Source organism: Rhipicephalus microplus, chromosome 1 (assembly GCF_043290135.1).
Source record: "Rhipicephalus microplus isolate Deutch F79 chromosome 1, USDA_Rmic, whole genome shotgun sequence".
Taxonomy (NCBI): Eukaryota; Metazoa; Arthropoda; class Arachnida; order Ixodida; family Ixodidae; genus Rhipicephalus; species Rhipicephalus microplus.
The window spans coordinates 244,658,675-244,665,449 of record NC_134700.1 but is presented as its reverse complement, the minus strand read 5'-3'; positions in this window follow the sequence as shown (position 1 = coordinate 244,665,449).

Sequence of the window (6,775 nt, the reverse complement as noted above, 5' to 3'; positions counted from 1 at the left end):
TACGATTTTCGACGCCAGCATTGCCGTTTACATAAATCCCATGAAATCTTTCAAAGCTCGTGTCAGTGCTCCTTTACAGAAAATGCCTGCTGGAAACCGTTTCGTTTGTTGACGTTCGCCTTCTCTTTAAATACCCCACTCTCAGCACCTCCGAAAGCTATATGGCGGACGCCTGCACGGAGCGACACGGACGCCCCCGTACTTCAGGTCTCGAGCGGCACCCATATTATCATCCGCTTTTTATTGACTCTTCGATCGGTTGCCTCATATGTTCTTCGTGTTTTACAACAGGGGAAGTGATAAAGTTGCTTAACGAGAGGGTGCCAGCTGTAAACACTCGCTGTATAACGCGAGCATCATTCGCTAGATTTGCGTATGCAAAACACACGTACTTAGTCATCGTATCTCACAGCTTACCTGTACTCATTTTATCTCTCAGTCCTCTCTAATTTGCTTTGTCTTGCGCTAGCTCAGTCCAGTTTGTCCCGGTGAACTTTTTTGTGTTTTTGTTCTAACTAGCTTCTGTTCTCAGCTTCTTTTAGCGAGGAAGCTGTTTGAGCTGGAAGCTCGGCCCTGAGGAGTTCGCAAAAACGGCAACTATATTATCTATGACGTCACTGCGTGTTGCTTAGCAACACCTGACATGGCTGCGCCCCTCTTCGCCCACAGATGGTTTCACCAATGCTTGCCGTTCCCTGGCAGTATTGTGTGCTCACTGAAAACGTGCCCTAGACTTAAGTCGACTCACTTGGACTCACTCAGGCTCTGTTTTAGCCGATAGTCCTAGGGGGTACGGTTTAAGAAACTTTGGTTAGTATAAACAAAAGACTACCGGAGCACAAGCACAACGTGACTGCTAAAATGTCAGGTGATCCAGGTATCCACTGCTGAGACTGTTAATACTGGACTGAGTTCAGAGTACGAGTGTTACGCGCAGATGTGGTGACATTAGCACGTGAGATATCCCAGAAGACCAAATGATCACGACCTGAAAAATAGGGGGGACCTAACTTAAGTTTCACCTTTAAAAGCCTAATGTGATTACAATGTCGCGCCTCTATAGTGCATACTTTTTATTTTACGATGTTACTCTAAAAGTTTGAATAGTGGTGATACTTCGCTCACAATCAAAGACTCCCACGCCGACGTCAGAATTTCTGCGGAACGAGCTCTCTAACACCACCACGTTAAATGACAACGGCGTCAGTTTTCAGCGAAATTCCTCATAAGCAAAAAGCTACGATATTTGTCGAGGGCTCCGTAATTATGGTTACTTCTTGATTTCTGCTAAGAATGTGTACATTTCAGGCTTTGTTCTTTTTCTTAGTCCTTTTGCTGTTTATTGTTACCGCGCTGTCAGAACCACAGAGCTTCGTTTGCTAGTCAACACCGTGTGCCTTTGTCCTGTGTCCTGAGGACGTATGCTCTTTTTTTTCCCCTTGTGATGACGACCAGCCAACTCTCGATATGTGTTCGGCAGCTTTAGATTAACTAATCAAATGCCAAAATCAACATAGAATTCTACCGCTGCAAAAAAGAACTATGGCATTGAAAAAGAAAGCGAACTGTAAAGTAATAACGTCGCACCGTGACAGAGATATATATAGCAGGCTTTTGATTTCCTGCTTAGCGTGAAAAGTGCGTTATGTAAAAATTGCTCAAAACTGCTATGAGCTGCAGTCGGCAAAGAACACCTCATTTATGTGTTCACCGGGGCAGCGTAGTTTTATTTAAGCCTCACCATCAAAATACACGTCCCAATAACATGCGAAGTAATTAAGATCTGTCCAAAATGGTATTATTGAATTATAATCAGGCCTTTGAACGAAAACGAACGTGCAGAGATCTTTGTCCGCCTAGTGTTTTTCACTCAAACAAGAAAGAGAAGGCGGTAAGTGCCCAAGACTAGCAAAGAAAATAGTAAAACATTGGATATTTCATCCAGATATACTACACTTCTCTGCTATACGCTATAGTCACCGAGGTTTCCGTCGTCGTGATAAGGTGAGCTAGAATGAAATTAGTACGTGTTGATATATTTGCGTAATATACTAGCTAAGACCGGTCTATGAGCTTGTGGCATGATGCCCTCCAAGGGAAAAAAAAGGCTGGCATATTCATTAACTAAACACTAACCGTTCACTTGTCACAAAAAGCACTAACCTCGCTCGCAGTAAGTGAATGTAGTAAAATACAGGTTAGCAAAATCTGCTACTTACTTAGTAACTGAATATTGCTGACCCAATAGATTAGTTTATAACTGAAATTCCAGTACCTGCGCTAGAAACCCAGTAATAGTATGTGTAATAGTATGCGACTACCTCAAGTATACAACGATTTTGCCAATTAGGCATTCATGCTTGTTTAGCTTACATAGGCGTGTGCATTGCCAAATGTAGGTGATTCCGGTACAAAAGTATATATATGGTATAAAATACAAAGTGGCATTGTCCTCATACTTTCAATGATGGCTGCTAATTACTTCATGCAGTTACCATGATAAGTGCGCACCACAGCAATTAACATAAAAGAATGAACAGATCGTAAACGAGAACACGCAAACACACTCGCACAGCATCAAACCCCGTGCGTAGCCGGTATGTATTATAGCAGCAGCTTCCAGGCTTTTTATGCTTCTACTTTGGAATAGCACACCATGCCTTGGTTGGCGGTCATAGAATCTAGAAGGATATTTGACGTTTACGGACACCGGTGGCAACGGAGAACTACAGCGCAGAAAATTGCTGCTGCTGCTGCGATCTTCTACCAGCTTTCGCTGTAAAAAAAAATGGCAGCATATCCACGGAGTGAATGATGGAGAGTGGGGCGAAGCATTCGTCCGTCCATTCGTTCTTGCTTCCGTCCGTCCATGCGTCCGTCTGTGTGACCGTCCGTGCGTCCATCCGCCCATCCGTGCGTGTGTCTGTTCGTGCGTACGTCCCTGCGTTCGCCCATGCATCCGCCCCTGCGTCCGTTCATGCGTTCATCCATGCATCTGTCTGTGTGTCCGTTCGTCCATCTAGTCAGCACTCCATGCACCATCTCGCATCTTTTCATCATATATTCCCCATATAGAACATCCAGCGGATATTCAAAGGACTAAACGAGAGGTGGCACACGCACACTTTCTTACGGCTTGCGCTTCGTGTCTACTTCCCACCTTTAACCACCTCGAGTTTATGGTATATACTAGTTCACTGTATTCATGGCACTGTGGCCCAACGCTCGCTAAACCTTTCTAGAACCAAGGAGCTTACGCCCAGCGAGAATAACATAGCAACCCTTTCTTGTCAGATAGTGCTCAATGTACATGCCAACGGCTGCTAATGGGAAATGACAGGCAGGATAATTCGGCTTTTAGTTAACCCGCACGCTGCAAAGTTTTTATTGTTCAACAACGCACAGAAGAAATCTCTCACCGGCACCACCTTGGAGGTCAAAATGTAAGACTGGTTACACACTACGACTACTACTACGACTACGAGGGACGAACGGGTGCCGCTATAAGGAGCTTTACCCCTAAAATTGGCAGATCCCCCGTAAAGCGGGAATGGATGATATGCGAAGCATGAATGAGAAATGTTCATATGTCACTCTAAAATCAGCACAACGTTACGAGGTGGAAGTAAATGATGACGTACTTGACTTGCGTATCATGATTATTATTTTCGGATGTGTCGTTTACCTTCGTCATATATTCATGTCAAGTGATACCAAATTTAGTATATGTGGAGCTAGCGAAACGGCCGCGAGCACGCTATTAGCGTAGTTTGTCGTGATGTTCTTACATGACACGCGTGTCGGATTATCACGTTTGCACTAGTCATATATTTTGTCATCCATTCACGTCGCGAAACACCGAATTTGGCATATGTGGAGCTAGCAAAACGGCCGTGAGCGCATCATGAAGGGCTTGACGCGCGAGCACGCTGGGCACAGCGACGCTACGTTAGCAAAGCGGGAGCACTTTATAAGGCTGGTGCACACTGGCGACTAGCAGCGGTCGCGCGACCATTTGCGACTGGCGACCAAAAAGCGACTGATGTTCACACCGGCAGGGGCTGCATGCGAGGAACCGGAAGTCGCAAAAGCTGAGAGTCACGTCCGGATCTCGTTATCAGCGAGAACTCTAGATACCGGCGCCAATCAGCTGATCACCGCCAGCTGACTGAGCTGAGTGAGCGGAGCACACCGGGCGCGCCGCATTCATTGTTTTCGTACGTTCTCGCACAGCGTTCTCAACAGCGTCAAATTCGATTCAAGCGAAGAACAAGACATTGTCATGGTGCTGATGCGCTGTGCCATGGTGTCAGCGCTGGTATCACGGATGCATCAAAAAAAAAAAAAAAAACGGTAGTGGGTGTGACCGTCCTTTCGATCACGGGAGTTGGCCGGCCATGCAAGCCGCCTGCCTCCCGAGCTGCGCTGAGATGACGAGGAGTATTTTCGAGAGTCGTACGTATTCAGAAACGGTCCTTGAATATAAATTGACTTGCCACAGTCTAACGCGGCTCGCACAACGCGTCTGGAACGCGGTGTCTTAAGTCGTTGCAAGGCATGAAGCACAAACGCGTTCCAAACGCACTGCATTGAAGGTGGTGACAAATCAAGTTCAAGACAATAAAACGGTTCTGAATTCGGGGAAAAGATAGTGCACAATTTATTTTCTCTTTATTTTGACGGTGTTTACCTTCTGGCCAATACCGCCACGTAAATTGGACGCTTTGCTTGAGCTGCTGCGCCCCGCCATCTCCAAGCCAAGTGTTCCGTGGTGGCCATGGTGCCACAGACTCAAAGGAACGCACTAGTTTGTATCTGGCGGCAGGAAGCCAGTGCAACGAAAAAACAAAGAAACAAACATTGAACATCGCTGATTGGTTCCAGCCGCTTTGCGACTGCAGTCGCGCGACTGAAAAAATCGGTAAGGAAGCGACTAGCCAAAGCAGTCGCTTTGCGACCGTTTGCGACCGTTCGCGACCATTCGCAAATAGTCGCGCGACCGCAGCTAGTCGCCGGTGTGCACCAGCTTTATATAGTCTGATGCCAGGCGTGACCAGCGTCCACGCCGCTCCTACGGACGCTGTTCGCGTTTGGCACGAAATGCGACATCCTGCATTTCGCGCTGATGCCATAGTTGAACAACTACTCCATGCCTATGCGTTACCCAGACAACACTGTATCTCCCTCTATTCTTGACGGAGGGCCGCCGGACGCGCTGAAACGTGCATGCGTCAAAGCAACGCAGTGCGGCGCGCGTCTGCGAGTATATGGCAGGATGGGTGCCTGGCGTGGCAACGCCTGCGTGACGCGACGAGATGAACGCCGGCGAGCACGTGCACCACGTCACGTCAAAATGTATTGGTGTCTTGACTGTGGCATGTAGTCATGTTTTCACATCACGCGAATCTCATGATTATCATGCTTGCACCAACCGCATACCTTTGCCATCCATTGCCGTCACGTAATACCAAATTCGGCATATGTGAAGCTAGCGAAATGGCCGCGAGCGAATCATCAGTGTGGCAAGTAGTCAAATTGTTACATGACACGCATGTCATGATTATCATGTTTGGATGTGTCATTTACCTATATCGTCCGCTCGCGTCGCGTAATGCCGAGATTAGTATACGGGAAACTAGCGAAACGGCCGCGAGCGCATCATGAGCGTGGCATGTAGTCATGTTGTTACATGACACGCATCTCATGTTTATCTTGTTTGCACCAGTATCAAACTTTCGTCATCCATTCACGTCCCGTAATACTAAATTTCGTATAAGTGAAGCTAGTGAAACGGCCGCCAGCGCATCATGAGCGTGGCATGTAGTATTGTTGTTACGTGACACGCATCTCACGATTATCATGTTTGAGTTTGAGTTTTGAGTTTGTGTTTATTCAACCACGTGGCAAGTACACGAAAATACACTGTATACGTGGTTTGGTGCGAAGGAAAAAAAGCTGCATTTCACAGCTTGACTGGCCCCTTCACCCAGAAAAAAATCTAAACTACAAATTTACAAAAAAATTACAAAAATTACAGGCAGCGGAAAGCGACAATACCAAAAGAAACACGCAAGTGGCCCATGACAGCAAATAATGGAATCACAACTCTAAAATACATACAAAAATATTCATAACAAAGCAATGCATGAAAGAATAAAAACTGAATAAGCATTACAAAAATCACCCAACATTCATTTACAACACAATAAGCACATCCGATTTAACATTTCAGTTTTGGACAATATACGCAGATTATCAGTTGCACCTGTCATCCTTCGTCATCACATACCTTCGTAATCTATTCACGTACCGTAATACCAAATTTGGTATTTGTGACGCTACCGAAACGGCCACGATCGCATCATGAGCGTGGAATGTAGTGATGTTTTCACATGCCACACGTCATAACTTTCATGCTAGGGTCTGTCGGTTGTGTTCTCCATGCAATCATGTCATACCATACCAGTTTTGCAACATGCCATGTGAACGAAACCACCGCAAGAGCTGCACAACTATGAAATGTAAATCATGGTATTCATGATATCCATGTCATGATTTTCCTGTTATAACTAGTCAAATATGTTCTTCATACAATCATGTTATGTCATACCAAGCTTGGTATTGATACCATTATCGAAACGGCCAGGAGAGCTAAAAGTCGTATACGCGGCTAGACAGACAGACAGACAGACACAGATAGATAGATAGATAAATAGATAGATAGATAGATAGATAGATAGATAAATAGATAGATGAATAGATAGATAAATAGATA